Source organism: Pinus tabuliformis, chromosome 6 (genome assembly GCF_031772625.1).
Source record: "Pinus tabuliformis cultivar Carrire ecotype Pingquan chromosome 6, CPIR1, whole genome shotgun sequence".
NCBI lineage: Eukaryota > Viridiplantae > Streptophyta > Pinopsida > Pinales > Pinaceae > Pinus > Pinus tabuliformis.
In genome coordinates, this window is record NC_142292.1 from 1,662,304,854 (window position 1) to 1,662,325,918 (window position 21,065).

Below are 21,065 nucleotides of genomic sequence, written 5' to 3' on the forward strand. Positions count from 1 at the left end.
TTGTCCTTGGGGCAGGTTTGCATACAAGAAGATGCCTTTTGGCCTTAAAAATGATGGAGCTACTTTTCAACGGACCATGTCTTATGCTTTCCACCACATCAAAGATGTTATCGAAGCATACATGGATGAATTAGCTGCTTGTTCTCGCAAGAGAATTGATCATCCCAGGCACCTTCCGTTAGTCTTTGAGAGATGTCATTTTTATAAAATACAGTTGAATCCGAATAAGTGTGTTTTTGCGTTCACATCCGATCGGCTGTTAGGATTCATTGTATCGACTGAAGGGATTCGAGTTGATCCTTTCAATTTTGAGGCAATAATTTAGTTGCCTCTCCCATCTTCCATTCATCAACTTCAAAGTCTCCAAGGAAAGGCAAATTTCTTGAGGAGATTTACAGCAAATTACGTCGAGATTACCAAAGGATTTATGCATTTCTTAAGAAAGGAGTTTCATTTTATGGGATGATTTCATGCAACGATCTTTTGATGCTTTGAAAAAAGCATTAACCTCTGCTCCATTATTGAGTCCACTAGATTATGGCAGAGATTTCCTTTTGTATCTCACTGCTGCAAAATCAACCATGGGTATGGTTCTGGTTCAGGAGGATGATGCTGTCAATGAGCATGTAATCTACAACTTGAGTCGAGGCTTAGTAGGACATGAGCTATGCTATTCTCCCATCGAGAAATTGGTCTTGGCGGTTGTCCATTCTATTCAACAGCTTCCTCAGTAGGCAAGTGATTGGGGTCAAGTATAATCGATGGACTGTTATTTTGTAAGAGTTCGATCTCGAATTCTTCTCAGCTAAATGTAAGAAGTCATTAGTTTTTGCGAAATTGATTTCAGAGCTACCTTGTGAGGAAGCTATTGTTTATGAGGAAAATTTTCCTGATGAACATTTATTCCTCATTTCTTCACAGGATCCCTGGTATGGAGATATCATTATATATATCCAAAGTTCGAAGTTTCCACCTGCTTTCTCCAAAGATGAGCGTTGAAAGTTATGTCACCTTGCCAAAAACTATGTTATTATTGGTGATAAATTATATTGCAGAGGGGTTGACTCAATCCTTAGGTGTTTATTAACTTTGGAAGAAGTCGAGTCAATACTTAATGATTGCCACAGTGGAGCTTGTGGATGTCATCTATCATGGCTTGCAACAACCTAGAAAATTTTGTGAGCAGGCCACTTTTGGCCTTCAATTTTCAAAGACTGTATTGAAGTGGTCAAATGTTACCATCCTTGTCAAGTTTATACTTGGAAAATGTGCACGCATCCAACTCCACTTTTTTATGTTATTACTGTCAGTCAATTTACGAAGTGGGGCATTGATTTTACTACTTGTAATCCTCCTTTGGTAGGGAATCACAAGTACATCATTGTGATCGTAGACTACTTTACGAAGTGGGTTGAGGCCATGCCTACTTTCAAAAACGATAGTGAGACAACAACCTTGTTTCTCTTCAACCAGGTTATTTCACGATTTCATATCCCAAGAGAGATTGTCACTGACCATGGCAGTCACTTCCAAAATCAACTGATGACTGAATTGGCTCTCAAGTTGGGCTTCCGGTAGGAGCATTCATCTCCATATTATCCTCAGGTCAATGGGTAGGTTGAAGCCGTTAATAAGTCTCTTATGACCATCCTGCAAAGGACAATTGATAAAAATCGATCCAATTGGCACATCATGTTGTATCTGGCACTTTGGGCATACCAAACCTCAGTTAAGATTGCCATTGGTTTTACTCCTTTTCAACCAGTTTATAGGTTGGAATCTATCTTCCCTATCGAATGTGAAATTCCATCCCTTAAGCCAGCTGTAGAACTTCTTCCAAAGACATTGAGTCTTGAAGAACACCTCATTCATTTGGAAGATCTTGATGAGCATCGTAGAGATGCAACCATAATAAACAAATCCCATAAGAAGAGGATTAAAAATCAATATGATAAATTTGTCCGTCCTTGGGTTTTTTCTGAAGGCGACCTTGTCTTAGTCTATGACCAAGACAAAGACACCCTGGTGGCAGGCAAGTTCAAATCTATGTGGTATGGTCCCTTTATAGTCAAGCTTGTTTTGAAAAAGGGGATTATGAATTAATTAACTTTGAAGGGAACAAGTTGGCAGAGCCCAGAAATGGGTTCTACCTTAAGAAGTATTTTGCTTAGGTTTCGGCTGGGAAATTTCTTGTTTGTATATATTGTATCTTTGTACATATTTATCTGGGGTTTTGTGATATCGATATTTTTTGTTCTGCTTTGGTAGGTATTTATGGATGATTTGATATATTTCGGATTCGTCGATGGTGCAAGTAGGCACACTCGGAATATTTCTTCCGCAGCTTGGGTGATTTATAATCCATCTAGCCAGTTGATGGTGTCGAGGGGAGTATGTATTGGCCCTTCTTCGAACAACATTGCCGAATATACTATCGTTCTTAATTTACTATCTAAAGCAATATCTTATGGGATAGATTCATTGGTAGTTCATCTAGACTCACAACCAGTGGTGTCGCAGTTAACTAACACTTATCGGGTTCGAGATACTTATTTATATAGCCAATTTTTGAGAGTGAGAGTGTTTCAATGATCATTTATTTATATCACATATGTTCACATTCCATGATCTAAGAATTCATTGGCAGACTCTATTGCTAATCAAGCATTAGATTGGCACATTAATCATTCATCAAATTAAATAACATCAAAAAAATTGAATCAGTATATATATCATAAAATCACCTGTATATAGATGGAGTGTTAAAAAATAATATACAAAATTGGGATATGATGCCCTCAAAATTTGGGCTTATGCCCATAATCATGTCCAGTCATACATAGATCTATCTATCAAGCTGGCTCAGGATGAGCGGTTAAAACATTAACCACGGCGTTGGCTACATGCCGAAGTATCTAGACCCAGTCCTGTGGTACACCTACCACACGACACTGCATCTCCTTAGGCAGATCCTCTATAGCTATCATAGGTACCTGGTGAGTTAGTCTCACCAAGTTTCTTTGAATAGCATAAAGGACTCTCTTTGTCTCAGCTACTATCTCTTCGGCCCCTCTTCCACGATGTCTGTGCCTCGAAAATCCATCAGGTCTCACTGGACCCACATTTGGCACATGGTCATTATATTTTGTCAGTATTTTGTCTCATCAATTTTTTTTTTTAAGTTCATTTCATATTAAAAAATCCTTTTTTTTTAAAACTCATGTAAACTAAAAAATTGTTTCCTATGTCTCCCCATGCCGCATTTGGCGGTAACACTAAGTTTGTATCTCCTCGAGAATCCATGTCGGCATATGGGTAGTCATCGACTGCGATGATCTCTTGATCCCACCAGATGAAAAACTAATCATCAAAGGTCATTCTGGGCGCATCACCACCCCTAAGACGCTTCATCAGGTCCACCCATCTACCCATTCGTGGATCTCTAGGGCTGCTAATGGACATTGATACTTTGGGATGTAGCGAAGGTACCTTCTCAAAGAAGAATGAACACAATATGGTTCCATATCCAAAATTCTTTGTTGGACCCTTCTGTATAGAAGTCAATTGACTCTTCATGTTAGTCCGAAGAGGTGTGGACCTGTAAAATACTGTGGTAAGACATTCCACTGCTAGGCTCATTGATACTCATGACGCCTGATGCAGGGAAGCTGACCCATTTACCCGGGCAATGGTAAACAGAAAAATCCTCAAGGATATAATTTCCACATGTTTTATTGGAATTTGACTCCCAATCTTCTCTGGATGTCTAGGACAATATATATGGACATAGTCTTCCACCGAAAGACTACCTCGTTCTGCCTGTTGAGTGCATGACCTCCCCTCTTTGGGAGAGACCAGTAATGAAATAGATATCTTCGACTCAATCCATAAGGCATCTGGTCGATCATGAAAGCATCGTCCTTTGCACTCTAATAGTGGATCAAAAGTTCTAGCAAGCACATATTGGCTTTCATATTTGGCATTTTGAAGAATTTGAGTAAGCCACAGCCTCTCAGAGCATCTAATGCATTTTGATCATTCACAACCTCAATATCTATGGCTGTATGCTCTCTTTCCCTCCAAGTCACAGTCATCCTGAAAAAAATTGAATTTTCAACTGTTAATTTATATGTTAAAACTTTAATTTGTGTACATACGTGTTCCATTTACACACAATCACGTGTAGGGTTGTTGTATACGAGGGTTACTCACATCCAACCCATGTGTACGTAGAGTTGAATTTTTGGGCATAGTTTCCCACAGTCAAAACTTTGAAAAAGCTTTTAAAAACTATCATAAAGCATTATAACTAGGATTTGAGGATTACCTGGAGACTTTAGGGTGATTTGAACGGTCCAATTGTTCAGAGGAAAGCTCGCTTAGTTTTTCTCCACAGCTCTTTGCTCCAAACATAAATGAAAAAACTGTGAGTCAAAAAGTCATTATAACTTTGAAATTGCAAAATATTTTTTCAAAAATTGATTTTTGTCACAACGATTTTTTGACCTATGGGCTTGGATTGTCGAGAGTGCGTTGTTTTTACAGGAAATTTTGGAGACTTCTTCGAGATGTTGTTTCAATCCCATGACTGCTGACCTATCATGGCAAGTATCATTCTCTCACTGGAATTTAGGTTAGGGAAAACCATTTTCTGTTGCATCTTGCATACTAGCCTCCATTCAATGATACATTAGCTGTAGGGTCGACCCCATTATATCTTGGTCAACAAACCATTTTCACTTGCCGTTTTAAAAAAAAAATCATGATGCGATGGTAGATCCATCCTTTACATGGGCATCTTAGTTAGATCCTAGCTAACATTGGTTGCCCATGCTACTATACTGAGTAGGCTAGGGAGTCCTCTTTAGTCCCGCCATGACTGATGCGTTGAATACATATTCTCCTTTCTTCCGTGCTAATTTCTGGCCTTATACCCTAGAGGCTCCTTTGTGTTGAGTTGTACTATTGCATTGCATTTTGACTATTTGCACCTTTTCGCCTTGAGCTGGCTTCACTTGGACTCATATTTAATCCACTTATTTGACCATGTCTTCTGCAAAGTCAACCATGCAATCACTTAGTTTCTGCAACTTGATGCATCCTTTTACCCATGGAAAGAGCATCCCTTTGAGTGTCCTTGACCAGTTTCGCCTCCCTCCATTGAGCATGGGAATGTTTCCCTCCCACATACTAGATCATTTGTTTCTCTGACACTCATTCTTTCCACTGTACTATAACATTATTTTATTCTTTTTCTAGCTTAAAGAAAAAGACAAAAAAATTATATATTCCAAAAAGAGCAGGAACAGGACGACATTTCCATATTTTGTTGGCAGCTAGAGTCAGTCGTGTCGCCCTTGAACAAAGCACTCAAAAGAAAGTCTCTCCTCCATTGGGGTGGGATTTAGTTTGACTTAGGAGTGCCTTAACCTTGTTATTAAGTCAGTACTCCTCCGATTGGTTACCTCTTCCAATCATATGGAGAGTTTGCTTATGCCTCTTGCATGAAAAACTTATACAGAGTTATCATATGCTGCCATATAGTCATCATTGAGTCGTGCTTTTGTTCAAGGGATGTAAACCTGAGCCAGACTCTCTGCGGTGTCTCTTGACCTATTTTTTAGTTGGCCATCCCTGGTTGTCAATGTCATGTTTGTCATCACATCAGTTATATTTGTCCTTTGATTGTGCTGGTTTGAGAAGGTCTCCATTGATTTATTGCTAGTGGGTCTTGTCCTTATCGACTACGAAAAATTGCTTTGAGGGCAGATCTAGAGCCACACCCTGGCTCTATTTTCATTATTGAGAGGTCACCTTGTGCTCAACATCGATTAGTATCATGGGTCTTTGACTAAGTGGTTTCCCTTGTGTTCGACATCAGCTTTCATTATCACACATTGGGATTCGTGCAGTGCCTTGGTTTCCATTTGACCCTATTGGTGGATTCCTTGCCTCTATGTCAACTTTCATTATTGGTTGGTTCAAAGGGTTTCTATTGTGCGCTAGCTACATCTTGTGTATGCCGGAAACGTGCTTCGGTTGGGTTACTACATATTTTTCGTCCGATTCCTTCCACATTATTGGCCTATGGGTTACACTCATGCTAGATTGATGAAGGATGCCTTAATGCATTCCTTCTAGTGGATATTTTCCTATTGACTACAACTCATTTTCTCTGGGAAAAAGATCTAGAGTCCATTTGGCAGTACCTTGGGGTTTGTAGTCATCAGTGGTAGATTCCTTCGCTATCTATAGTGGGAAATCGTCATTGTCTCCTGATTGATAGATTCTTTTAAGTGTTTGACTTTAGCTCATTCATTTTCACTTGTTAGATTGTAATGGGTACCTTGACTCTCATTATCATTATCGGTGAGTAGTCTCGCATTTTTTAACAGTATACATCAATGACCGGTAATCAAACGATTTCTCACGTGGTCTACCTCAGATCATTCATTCCCATTGTTATAGCACCATTTACCACTCTTGGTATATATGATGCTTTGATTATGGCCTAGGGAAACCCCTCCTTCCAAACTTGGTCCAAATATATAAAAAACAATGTTTTATTCCCTGTACGCTACTTTTCCTTGAGCTAAAAGCGTGTACATGTGGGTCAGTCAATACCCAACCTACATATGTGTATTAAAACACTTAAAAAATTAAATTTCCTTAATTTTGGGTGGAGTTCATGGGTTTGACCTATTGATTACCTCCCATTGCTTGTGGCCCAACTGTTTCCCAACTAAAAAACTAATTGGGAGAGGTATAAATAGACCTCTATGGGAAGGCCTTAAGGAGAGGAGAAGAGATAGAGTTATTATATTGAGATTATCCCTGACTGAGTTTAATGAGTCCCTGTGCCTCATGTACTTCCCCAAGCTTTAGGAAACCCTTATTTCCTTGATTATAGATATCCTTCCTTTTGCTGGAGATATCATGGTGTTGGTGATGGAAGAAGATTGTTGAAGGCTGGGATAGGATGAATCTGAAGGATAGTTTTTCTTGATGGAAGAAGATTGTTGAAGGCTGGGATAGGATGAATCCGAAGGATAGTTTTTCTTGGAGCCAGAGGAAGACTCAGGTGAATTCTCTCCGTGTTATTTATAGCTTACTGCAATAAAAGAAATATTGTCTTTTTTCCGAAATTAACTATGTCTATGCATCAAATTATGTTTTAATTCATATATGAATGTCGTTTTGATGTATGATAAATCATTTGTTTATATGATATAAATTCAATTTTGTGAATATGCTTTACTTCTATCGTGTTATGTATGTTCGAATTGAATGATTTACAGGTTTGAAGAACATCGGGAGTTGCATAGGGTCTGAACCCTGCATGACCTACTCAAATGAAGGAAATCTGGGTACGATCACTCTTACGTAGTTTGATAATATAAGCATCATGCCTGAACCATTTTAGTATTTCTTGTTGTAGTTTGCATATGCTCTATTGGGGTTCTAACCCAAAGCCCTAGGGTGCTTTCACCCGAAATAGAATTGGCGACTCTACTGGGGATAACAATCTTGTTATTCCTAGTTTGGGTTGTTCATTCTCAATCAGGGTTCAGTCTTTGGTTCGCTTGCGGTTATAGTCTTATTTTATCTACTAGAGTCCCAGGCCTCAAGTCTGATCTTTTGGATCAGACTTTATTTTTTTTATTTTTTCTTGCAAAGCTTTGTATATGCTCTTTACTTTGTTTACAGTCACGTATACACGCTTGTTTCTGTAAAGTGAACTCGCGTATATGCGAGTTTCCTGTGTTAGTAGCGCGTGTGCACGACTCTGTGTAATGATTCTACAATGGAAATGGGAGGTCATTTCCATGGACTTCATTACAGGTTTTCTGAGGACATCGAGACAACATGATTCCATCATGGTCGTGGTTGATAGGTTGAGGAAGGTATATCACTTCATTGCAGTGAAGTCTACTAATTCAATTAGTGAGGTATCTCAGATCTTCATCAGGCAGATAGTGAGATTGCATAGAGTTCCCAAGAAGATTATATCAGATAGAGATGCCAAGTTCACCTCGAGTTGTTGGAAGGAGTTGTTTGCAGGATTAGGGACAATGTTAACTTTCAGTACAACTTATCATCCCCATATAGATGGAAAGAAAAAAAGATTTAACAAGATTCTTGAGGACATGTTGAGTATGTATGTCATGCATTGATAGAGGAAGTGGGAAGAGTATCTTACACTACTACAATTTTCATATAACAATGGGTTCCAGGAATTGTTGAAGATGAGTCCATTTGAGGCTCTTTATGGGTGAAGTTTTAATACTCCTATCATCTGGAGTAATCTACTGAACAAGGTGCTGATTAGACCAAATAGGTTGGCTGAAATGGAGAAGGAGATGCAGATTATCAAAAGGAATTTAAAGGAATCATAGGACATGTAGAATATTTATGCATATCAACATAGATCATTTAAGGAGTTTTAGGTTGGGGAGGATGTGTACATGCGCATCAAGCCCAAGAGGAGCTCCTTGAGGATTGGGTCATGTGCCAAGTTGACACCTTGCTATTGTGGGCCTTTGGAGATCCTTGAGAGGATTGGACCAGTGGTCGACAGATTTGAATTTCCACCAACAATGAAATTCCATGATCTTTTCCATGTTTCATCGCTTAAGATATTTTTCCAAGATGTTGATCATGTGAGTGGTTGGTATGTATTGTAGGTGGAACTAGAGGGAGAGTTCGCTAGCACAAAATAGGGAAATTTTGGTCATAACCGCATAGAGGAAGCCTCATGCATGCGGTTGGGGCCTTCCAACCACATGCACTGTGTGTCAAGAGTGTGGTTGGGATGTAAAGCTTGTGAAAAGAAGTTCCAACTTAAGGTCTAATCACTAGAGGTTGTTGGCTAACTTCTGGGTGATCTGGTGTTCCTAATAGGTATCAATAATTTTTTGGTCGTAGGTCCGGCTTCTATAACTGGAACTTCGAGATCGGGTCATGTCATAGTAATGATCAACTCATGTTTACCTTGGACAACTTGTAAAAATAGGTAAATGTGGGATGGGATGATTAGTTACATCAATGCCTTCCTATCTTGAGAAATGGTGGAACACTGTCTTAGACGTCCACTTCTTATAGAAGTATCCTTATTGTACATTAACCATGCATACCAACTTGCATAGGTAACCCAGCTCCAACACCATGAGTTGGATAGGAAGATGCATGTACACAAGGTTTACTTTGACTTCTACTTTCTCGGTGGCCACCTATTGCATATTTCTACTCTAACCAAGAACCATCACAAAACTCCTCTCTGATTCACGAGCCTCTCTTGCCTCTCTAGGAATGAGTATAGCATATGACAATCACTTCTAGGACTTCTTCATTCATGCATAAAATTAGTGAAGCCTACAACATCAACCCACCTACTCTTTACCACTATCACAACTCAAGAACTATTCTACAACTTCATACCAGGGGGCTTCAATCAAAGCATATTATGTTGTCACAAATTTATATGTTTAGTGATTTGTGTGTATGTTTAGTTTCTTTGGTCTTGTTCTTGAGTACATTCTTTCGCTTATCACTCAACACAAGTACTTCTCTGAAAGAATTATTTTTTGCCATCTCAGATGCTTTGTTGATATGTTATTGTGGTATGTTTTATATTGTTATTAACATGATTATGATGACTGTATGCTTTATTTCTCTGCTTCCAAACTTGGCTCATGTTCTACTGTATAGTAAATTTGTTTTACCAGTGAAATATAATTGGATCGCATCATATCTCCCTTTGATGAATCCTTTGATATTTCTCCGAGTCTACAATTCAATTATGAAGGATGACTTTAACTTAACTAAGACATACTAATTTTTTTTGTTGGTTGGGTTTTCTACAATAAGCGTTGAATTGATATCAATGTGTCAACACGGAGCTTATCTCATCAACTAGAAATTTATTTAGTTACAAAAGAAAAGAGGATTTCTTGCCTTAGATAAGGCTCACATTTTACCTGCTCCTAGATTTTTAACTTAAACATGACTGAAAGACTCTGCCCATGACATAAATTCAACTCAACTTAGATATCCTTCGTGTAAATTTATTTTTGTGCAAGTTTCTATTACATAGTAATCTTCTCATTAACTACACACTCAACAATTTGCATCACATAGATCACAAACTTGAATTATTGAGTTAAATCAGAAAGTAACTCTCAACCAACTAACTTGTATCTAAATTTCTTTAGAAAATAAAATAATTTCTTATTGCTTAATTCACTAGTGGGATATTTGTGTGGAAGTATACTCTATGTAGGTGGATTAAACTTGAGAACTTTTTAGCCATTCAATTAGACTTGAAGTATGCTTAGCCATGAAAGCCACTCTACAAAATATTGTATACAAGCATTAACCTGTACTACAAATGATGATAATATACATGTTAATTGATACCTTGGGTTATTTCTCCCTTAGTTAGTCATAGTCAACTAGATATTCATTGAATTGAATCGGTTCTTTAGTCAAAGAAGACGATAAGTAAAAGTCAAAGGCTAACTCTAGGCCTGAATCGATGTAAGCATGCCCATAATGTGTGATGTATGGATCATATATTAGTAAAATTTAATATGAAAACTACTTAATTAACTTGTAATTTGTAACATACCTTGGAATGAGCATTTTTTTTGCAAATACATTATGTAACTGCGACTCTAGCGTGGGAACTACTGCTAGCAAGAAATTTGTTTTAGTAGTTAGAATCTATTAATCAAAATTTAATTTAAATTGATTTCGTAGGAAAAAGGGACTATTGATGCTTCTGAGGGAAGATTGTTGGTTTGACTTGCATACCCTGAAAATCCATACCCATCTCTTGCTGAATTAAACGTTGGAACCTTTTGTGCCTGAGAAAAGCCATTTTTCTTAACTGAGTTTTAAGGAGATGCAATTAGGACTGATTTGGAGTTGGAAGAGACATTAACAGTGCATTACGAAGATTAGATTAGACTTGGCAGTTCCCAACCTTGCTCTACCCTCTCGCAGACAGAAGGGATAACCTAAATGTGAAGGCATCATAGAGCCCAGGGTGGGTCCCTTATGGAAATGGCTACAAAGGGTGACTCAAATATATGCACACCTAACAGCGAATTGTGGTTCTACGATCTCTGGGACTTATTTATTGGATTTTTTGAATTAATGGAGGCATATGTTCTAGGAACTCTACCTATGTTAAAACTACTAGTTGTTTCCTTTTTTAAGGTAGTGTTACCAACTTGGAAAGTAAAGATTAAATTTTAGTTATTGGGTTCTTACTCTTTGCTTGAAACCACTAGTTCTTTCCCATTGTTGTTAAAGAACTTGATCACTAGATGTTAGCTATTGGCTATGAAACCATTAGTGCTTACTGATTTTCTATTAAATGACTGGCTTTTTGGGTGTTTTCTTGAGTTTTGTTAAAACACTTGACTATTGGGTGCTTGCTTGAGTGTTGTTAAAACACCTAACTACTACGTGCTTGCTTGAGCATTGCTAGACCACTTGATCACTAGGTGCTTGTTGTTGACTATGAAACCAATAGTGTTTTCCTATTTGTTGTTAACCCACCAAATTACTAAGTGCTTTCCTATTTGATGTTAAACCACCCATATAGTGAACCATTGGGTGCTTGTTGTTGGTTATCATACCACTAGAGATAACCTATTTTTTGTTAAACCTAATTACTATATTCTTATTGTCGGTTGTGAAACCAATCATGCTTGTCATTTTGTTGCTAAACCACCTACATAAGTGAAATCAATCCTATGAAGCTAATTAACACACTTATCTAAAATTTTGGTGAAGCCTTGTTTTTTGACTCTCCTAAGAGCTTGACTAATCCATCCCTTGTGCAATTAGTTCCTCGGACTCTAGATCTAGCTTGGAGATGGTTAGATGCAAAATAGATTATAGTGTAGTTGGCCTATGGTTGGGTAGAGAGTGGGAGTCCCTTCAGTAGTTGTGAGTTGAGTTCAACTCATTCAGATAAGTAGCATGGTTGATGCTCAATTGATTTATGAATGTTGTGTTATATTGAGTTGTGATAATAAGCTGATATATGTCTCTATGTGATTCATGAATGAATATTTAAACCTCTTTCTATTCATGGTTAACAACTGCATGAGATGTCCATGGCTATTTGAATGTCTAGTGTTATTAATATTGTTGTAGAATTTAGGATTTACAGATTAAGTTATATGCAGAGTGATAAATAAATGTCTAGACTATGATGTATGTATTGTGTACTTGGATTGTGGAATTAATGTTTTGCTTATAAAGTTGCAGATAATTTACCTGCTTAACCTGCTTAGAACTGAATGGATCGTAGTTCTTTTAGAATCGACATACATCCCTATGTTGTTATTCATGAACAAGCTAACAAGTTAATTGATGGTCCCCAAATGTGTATACCAACATGCTCAAGTTCACTAGAGAACATATATATAGACATCCATTAAAAGTACCATTAATGACTCTAATGTTACTCATTAATTCCATTCAAACTCCCTTATCGCTTTTTAATAATTTGAGGAGAAGGAGTAAGTTTTGAGATACAAGAAAGTTGTATCCTCAAAACCCAAAAAAGAAACTTAATGAGCTGCATGAAAGTTGTATTTTCAACGTTCCTCAAAATCCAAAGAAACCTTAATGAGCTACGAGTACAGACTAGTGTTTGAAGTAATTGTAAAATTCTGAACTAGTTGGTGAATTGTCATGGCGCCGCGGTTAGAATTTTAATCTTCATTTCCAAGAAATGTTGTGGTCAGCTGCAGTGTGAGTGGAAGGAATACTGTAGAGCTTAAGGACTGAAATTATAATTGCTGTACGTGGTTTGGTATTGTGTGACGGGGTTCGAACTCGACGCGTTTATGTGTTGCATGCATGAGGACGGGGAATGGCGTTATTTTGTGGCGTGCTCAGATCATCAAACTTTTTTGCACAAATAATTGACATTTCATTTTACACATTGATGATCTTATTCCTTTTGCACCTTAAAACTCATTCAATATATTAATGATTTGTTTGGTTTCTAAAATAATTACGCAGTCATGCATTTTTATGATATTTGTGAAGTCATTCATAACTATGTATTTAGGTGATTATCTAATAATAAATGTTTCCCTAACTTTGTATTCAAATAACTATGTATAATACACAATAAATGTTTTGTTTCAGTGGTATTCATTTCTATTTATGTAAGAATACAATAAATGTTCTGTTTCAGTGTTATTAATTTCTATTTATGTAAGAATAAATGTGCCTTAGTATTTATTTATATTGATTGATTAAAATAATGATAAATGTTTTATTTTATTGATATTTATTAAAAAATAATATTAATTTTACTTACGAGATAAATTGTATTCGGATATTTATTTATATTCATTAAATAAGATAATAATACATGTTTTATTTTATTAATATTTATTTTTAAAAAATAGTATTAACATTGTTTGTAAGATAAATAGTAAAGTATATTATATATAGAAAGAATATACGAAAAGGTTGTGTGGAGAATCATGTTTCCATGATTTTATTATGTTGCGCAATGGTAAAAAACTACAACAAACACAAAATGAAACTTCTAGTAGTTAACAAAACATGTTTCAAAAACATCACCTTTTACTTTTCTTATTAGCTGAAGGCTTACTGGATGATGACTTAGTATCCTTGCAGGGGGTATTAGTTTCTTTGATTAACTGTAATAGTGGTTGTGGCTTTGGCACACTTCTAGATGCTCCAGATGCTTGTTTATATTTTTTCAAAAGTATCGTAGCTTTTGATAGTTTTTGTTTCATGAGTCTCAATCTCCTCATGATAAAATTTCTGATGTAATACTATTTCAACTGTCTTCTTGCAAGGAGGGCCCACTTCAGCAGCACTTATGCTTTGCGAAGTGCCTCAGTAGCTTCGGTTATACCTTTATTAGCTTCCACAATTAAATGATTAACATATTTTTTGAAATCTTCATTATCTTGGCCTATCTACATAGCTTGTAGCTGCCATTCTTCAATCTCCCCTAGTAGTCTATGGTATTCCTTCCATAGGTCAAATTCATGTTTTTCTGTTGATTGAAATACCTCTGTAATCTGTTCTTTCCACGCAACTCTAGCCTTTGTTGCTTTAGTCATAGCTTTCCTTTGTTTCGTTTTAGGTTCTTCCATGTCTTCAACATTTATTACCTGCTTGCCTTTCTCTTGTGCAGTAGGTTTGGGAGGCCCTCTAGATGTGTCACCCTCTAGTTGTTGAGATACCTGTGATGTTGTATGTCTGAGTTCACTATTCTGCCTCTTCAAGTAGGCAATTTTGATGTGTGCCTTGGTAAGAACATCTTCTAGTTTGGAAACCTCATTGTCTTTGTCTTCCTCCATTTGGACATTATGTGCTTCACCTGTGCCTCTCTTTAGTCTGTCTTCTGAAATAGTAAAAATTTGCTGAGGAGTTGGCTCCTCAATGACTTTCCTGGTTCTCAATCTGGTTCTTAGTTTGAACACAAATTGTGTTTCCTCTACTATTGGCACCTTTTCTTTCCCTTTTCTCTTTACCTTCTTATCCCTAATAAAATTTTCCATTATCTCTTTCATTGTTTCTTCATTCTTGGGATCTTCTTATTCTGCATGTATCTCCATTGGGGAGATGTCTGCATAAGGTAGTAGACCCACACTGGACAAGAAACCGTGCCATGACATTTTCCTCTTCTCCAACTCATGAAACACTAAAAACTTGATCAATGAATAATGAAAAAGACTTGGCATATGTTTATCTCCCTTTGATTGCACCCTCTCTTCCATTTCACCCAGACTCTTAAAAAATAGTATGGCAAATTTAAACTCTTCCTGGCAATAAAATGCATTAGAAGTCTGATATGACACTAATATACCTTACCAAACCGACCCTCATAGGTAAAGTACCTCTAGATTACTTTCAACAATTATTTGTGATTATTTAATAGGTATATTCTGGGAAATGTAGTATCATACTTATCCTTGAACTAAGGTTTAACAAATTCCTTGAAATATGTTGCATCTTACTCCTATCCCTTAAACTAGTTTTCACCTTGTAAAGGAATGGATGTGGCATCAGAAACAATTTTCTCTGTAATCACAAACTCCAAATTACCCAACTTGACAATGTCCTCGAAATTTATAGCAAACTGACTTGCAAGCTATACATGGTGGCCATGAGACTGTATCTCACACAGAAAGAAATGCAACTAGTGTTTTCAAAGGCCAGTTTAGTAGTTGGATTAGAATTTACAAGGTCTACATTCTTGGGCTCAAAGTGTACTGCGTCTTCTCCTTTGGTTTTTCCCTTGCTAGTAGTGGTATCCATGTGATTAAAAAAAAAAACTACAGGACAAACCTTTTTAGGTTCATGGCACACTGGTTTTGTGGTGGTATGACAATGCTATACATACATCGACACCGCAATGGATACAAATGCTTTGCTTCTCCCATAGGTGTTAAAAGCTTATGCTTATCGGCTGATTAAGACATGATACACATAATATGAAGAGAGAGTAATGAGGTAGGTGTAAGTGCTAAAGACATAATAGGTTTTTTTACTCAACCCACTCAAGGTTTGACACCACTCACATGAACCCTAGGTCTTTCATTCGATACGTAAACTCGTAAAGGAATTAAAACAAGGCATTACACAACAATTGGGTAGTAGAGCATTCAATCAAGCATTAATCGACTGAGGCTAAGCTTTAAAAATACATTGTGATTAAGGATGATGTATCCTACCTTGGACTCTGAAGAAAACTAGTTTATGACTATGTGTCTGCTCTGCAAGGTATTAGAGAACGTTGCACACCAATTGTGCAACACTATTTGATTTCCAGACCTCTGAGTAGTGTTTGTGCAACACTCTTCTACAATGAGAATCAATTCTTTTTTGACATCGTGCTTGCTGGGTTCGACCTCTAAACTCGTGTGTTGTTGATGTGTTTTTAGGATGGGCACAATTTGCATGGGTGAACTATGAAACAAGGGTGGTATGGAAAATTTAAATTGCGCCTTTGTAATTGGTCCTATAGTATATCCATTAATTTGATCACCATTGTCCTTTGAATGATTTTTCATGCATGTACGTGTAGGGTGAAAGGTTATGGGAATAATGGTAATCATGAGCATGATATGTGAATGTGGGTATGTAATGATGGTAGGAATGAATGGAGGGATGTAGACAAATGATGTTGAGAAGGCAAGTTTAGAATGAGTGGGGAGGGGTATGTGTGTATATATATATTGGAATGTGAAGGGGGTTATATATGTAAGGGGTGTATGTATGAAGGGAAGTAGGGAAATAAGATATATGATGGGAAAGTATGGGGTAATTAAAATTAGAATAGAAGTATATAATTGGCGGAATATTTTAATGAACCAGAATCCATAACCAACATAACCTAAGATACCCATTTTTAATGGTTCTGATTGACGAAGACCGACACATAACTCCCTTTAACCCTAATTGACCTTACAAACATATGACTTCATGACTTTCATGACTAAGACTCTTTCACAATTTCAATGATGTCGAATAATGACTTTGAGACTATGATAGCAATAGTAGTGATAGGCTAAAATGCTGCTCAAAAATAAAAAATGAATAGATAAGGAAAATACATTTGACCTCAAACTCTAGGACCCTAACAAAACCAAAAACCTTATTCACACGTGTGAGCTTCAGACCCTGCAATTTCAGACTTGCATGAACCATTTTTTTATAATCAGCTACAGACCCGTGTGAGCCAAACCAAACAAAGAAGAATGATTGATGATCTCTAAATTAGGTTAGCTTGACTTGTATTTATAGCCATCCAAGGGTGTCCATATTCTTCTTAAGGCTGACCTATCTTTTTTTGCGGATGTGGGTTTCCATATTAAAATATATTTTTCTTTAATCAAATTGAATTCTTCCAATGCCTAGTAGGGTTATTTCTTGATGAGGAATATTGTCCGAAGGAGGGAATTTGTCCTTGAACTGCCAAAAATTAACAGGAGCCTGTGGGTTGAGATAGGAGTTCTTAAGCCTTGGATAGCTTGGGAAGAGACCAATCTAGTTTGGTATTAGTGATTTCTGGACCATTTAGGTGAAATCACTGTGATTGAGGGTCTAGGTGGTTTGGCCTTTGGAAGCCTTGGTTGGTTATATATTGGCTTAACCGATATGATCCCACGTCATGCATGGATGGATAGATGAAGAAATTAGAAAATGTCGAAGCATGTCTACTTGGGATGAAGAAGTTCTTCAAATTTCATGATTATTCATAATAATTACTTTTAGTCTCAAGGGAAAGATAGATATCTGGTTGTAATATGTAAAGCATGTTATAGGCATTAGAGAAGATGAGCTAATTTGGGATGAGTTTTGAGAGACCCTTCAAGTAGAAGTAAATATCTAAAAGATACTATCATGAAAGGGATAAGGAGCTCTATAAGCTGAAGATGGGTTCTATGACAAATGATGAGTACACAAGAAGATTCCTATAGCTATTGAGGTATATTCCTTATCTCAAGGCTGAGAAAGAAAATATTCAAAGGTTCATCAATGGGTTGCCAATAACATTCAAAGACCGAAGATGAAGATGAAGCATTGTTATGAGTAGTCAAATCACAAAACTTTGTTCAAGCAGTTTGGAAAGATAATAAGAAGACTAAAGTAAAATGGCTGAAGAATTGAGGAAGACCTCAAGAAGTGTTAAGGAAAATGTGGCACCTTATAAGAAGTTCAATGTAGTTGAGAGAGGACCCATGTCTCAGCTTAAGGACAAAAATAAGGTAGATGACAAAAATCATTTGAGGTGTTGTACTTGTGATGGAGAGCATTGAAAGAGGGATTGTCCATCATACGAGGGTCACATGACTCAGATTTATAATGCTTAGGAGGCATAGATAGTTGGGGATGTTGGTAAGAGTATTCCTTAGATTTAGGAATCCGTTATCAAGATGGAAGAAGTGCATGTAGAATATTGGTTGGTGTATTTGTCTATAGGGACCAAGAGAAGAGTTCATCATTGGGTGAGATTTTGTGCATTTTAGCTTAATGGTATGCCTACATCAACACATATGATTCTTATTTCTTTGGGTTCATATAGTATGCTCTTGGGCATGGATTAACTTTTAATTCACAGGACTAAAGTGGATTGCTATGAAAATGCTATTGAATGCTTGGATGATGATGGGAAAAAGAGAGTCTTGCAGGGAAAGAAGAAGCATCCTCAGTGAGAATGGTCGCACCTATCCAAGCAAAGCATAGTCGTAGGAAAGGCAGCTTATTATTTGCAATGAATGTTTCCAGCGATAAAGTGAAGGAAGATGATGATGATGAAGTCCTGAAGAGGTATCCCATATTTTAGGAGTTTTAGGATGTGTTTCTTGTAGAGGTTCCATAGTTTTCGCTTCACAAGTGGATTTCTCTATTAAGTTGGTACTAGGAGAAACACCAACATCGAAGGCATTGTACATGATGAACACTCCTGAGTTAGTGGAATTGAAGTTGTAACTTAAATAAATTCTTTATAAGGGATACATAAGGCTAAGTGTATCTCCTTGGGGTGCACCAATGTTGTTCATAAGGAAGAGGGATGGTACACTTAGATTGTGCATTGATTACATGCATTTGAACAAGGTAACTATCAAGAACATGTATCCATTGCCACAAATTGATGACTTGTTTGATCAACTGAATGGAGTAATAATGTTTTCAAAGATTGATCTGAGATCAAGATATCATCATGTGTGCATCAAATAAGAACACATACACAAGACTACATTTTGCACAAGGTATGAACATTGTGATTTTGTGGTGGTTCCTTTTGGTCTTACTAATTCTCCAACCACGTTCATGTGCTTGATGAACATTGTGTTGCATCCTTACCTGGACAAGTTTGTGATAGTCTTTGTTGATGACATAGTTGTATATTCCAATAATGAGGAAGAGCATGCAGAGCACCTGGAAGTAGGGTTGATATTGTTGAGAGAGCATAAGTTGTATGCCAAGCTCAACAAGTGTAGTTTCTTTCAGTCTCAGATTCATTACTTGGGGCATATTGTTTCCAAGGGATAGTAGTACATCCAGAAAATATTAAAGCTATCATGGAGTGGCCAACTCCTAGGAATGTTGATGAGGTCAGATAATTCATGTAACTAGTATGTTATTACATGCAGTTCATCAGGAAATTCTCAAATATTGGCTATCCTACCACATCTTTGCAGAGAAAAGGAAACAAGTTTGAATGGATCGAGGAGTGTGCAACTAGTTTTGATGAATTAAAGAATTTTCTCACAAACTCTCTAGTTCTGGAGATTGCAGATCCCGATCAGGAGTTTGTGGTTTGTGCAGATCCTTGCAAGGAAGGACTTGGTGGAGTCCTGATGTAGGAAGCGCAAGTAGTCTGCTATGAGTCAAGGAAGTTGAATGAGTTCAAGAATAATTATGTCGATCATGATCTTGAGTTGGAAACTATCATTCATGCATTGAATATGTGGAGAAATTATCTACTTGGCAAGAGGCTTGTTGTGATGAGTGATCATAGTGGGTCAAGGTGCTTGTTTGACCAACCTAATTTGAATGAAAGGCAAGATAGATAGTTGGACATCCTCAGTTAGTTAAATTTTTATATCACGTACATTAAAGGCAAGGAGAATAGAGTTGTGAATTCTCTCAGTAGGAGAGTGTAAAGAAATCATATTTCAATTGTGAGCTCTTATGGGACAAATTTACAGGAGAATATCTTGCATCAAGGGTAGCATGATGAGAAGTACCATTAGCTAAATCACATGTTGCAACAATAGGGTGTGTATAAATGACAAGAAATTTTATACTGCTAATGGATTCGAAATGTAAAAAAGAGACACAAATTTATTCTATAATTCTACAAAATTTAAAATACATAATAGAAACACATGTAATAACATGAAACTATCAAAACCCAGGGAACAAAATGATTTAATAGGGGAACCCAATTGGGAAAACCCCTCCACTTCTTTACATTGATTTGACAAGAATAGGGATCTATTACAATGAAAACTTCAATCATTGAAGCTCAACCTGCATTACAATACTGATCTCCACCTACTCTGACAAGAGCTTAGCCAAAATAGGCCTCAACCTTCCTCCTATTTCCTTGCACAATCATTGAGGAAACTAGCCCCTAAAAATAGGATAATTCCTTATTTCCTTGAGCAAATCATGAAGGAATTGATCACCTACTTTAATGTAAATCCTATACACTAAATTAGTATACATTGATAATTACAAAGATGTTATTTTCCTCCACTCAACTAGGAAATTCGAATTCCATGCATGACAACGGCTATTTTAAGTAAATTGACTAGTTAATTGAGAAATAAGTGAGTTAACAATAGTTACAACTACTCAGTTGAACTCCTACTGACTCTATTCATGACTAGAGCTCAGATAACTGAGTTTAACTAATAGTAACTCCACTAGATTGCTAGATTTTAGCAATCAACCCATGAACAAATATACTTATAGGCTACAAACTCAAATTTACTGATTTATCTATGAGAAAAATCCATGTCACTCCATCTGACTATAATCCATGTCATCCTGCTGACATGGAAAATCTAACTTCCCCATTTGACTAAGGCACAAGTGATTCACGCCAGTATTACAGCAAGAATGCTGCAACTCCTGAGGCTACCAACTTTACTTCATCAACCCGAGGCTCATACAAACTTGGAGGTGAAAGTGATGTATGCACAAATAGATGTAATGGTCTACTCTTGTCACTGTTCAACAAGGGCAATAGACCACTAGGGTCTCTGAAACCAGCCTTCTATTGACTAGAAGAATTCTGACTACCAACTGGAGGAGGAAAAATTATCCTTAATGAAAGAAAATGAATGCTTCCTATTTCAAGGAATGCAAGACTAAAATCGAAGATGCTTGTAAAGTGACATGAAATCCTTTAGCTAGTTATTAACACATTTTTTCTTGCAAAAGAGACCTAGCTTAAACCCTATTTATCACATGTGATGATCTATATAAACTGAGCATGGAATATGATCTAGGGAGTATTATAACTACTACATGCA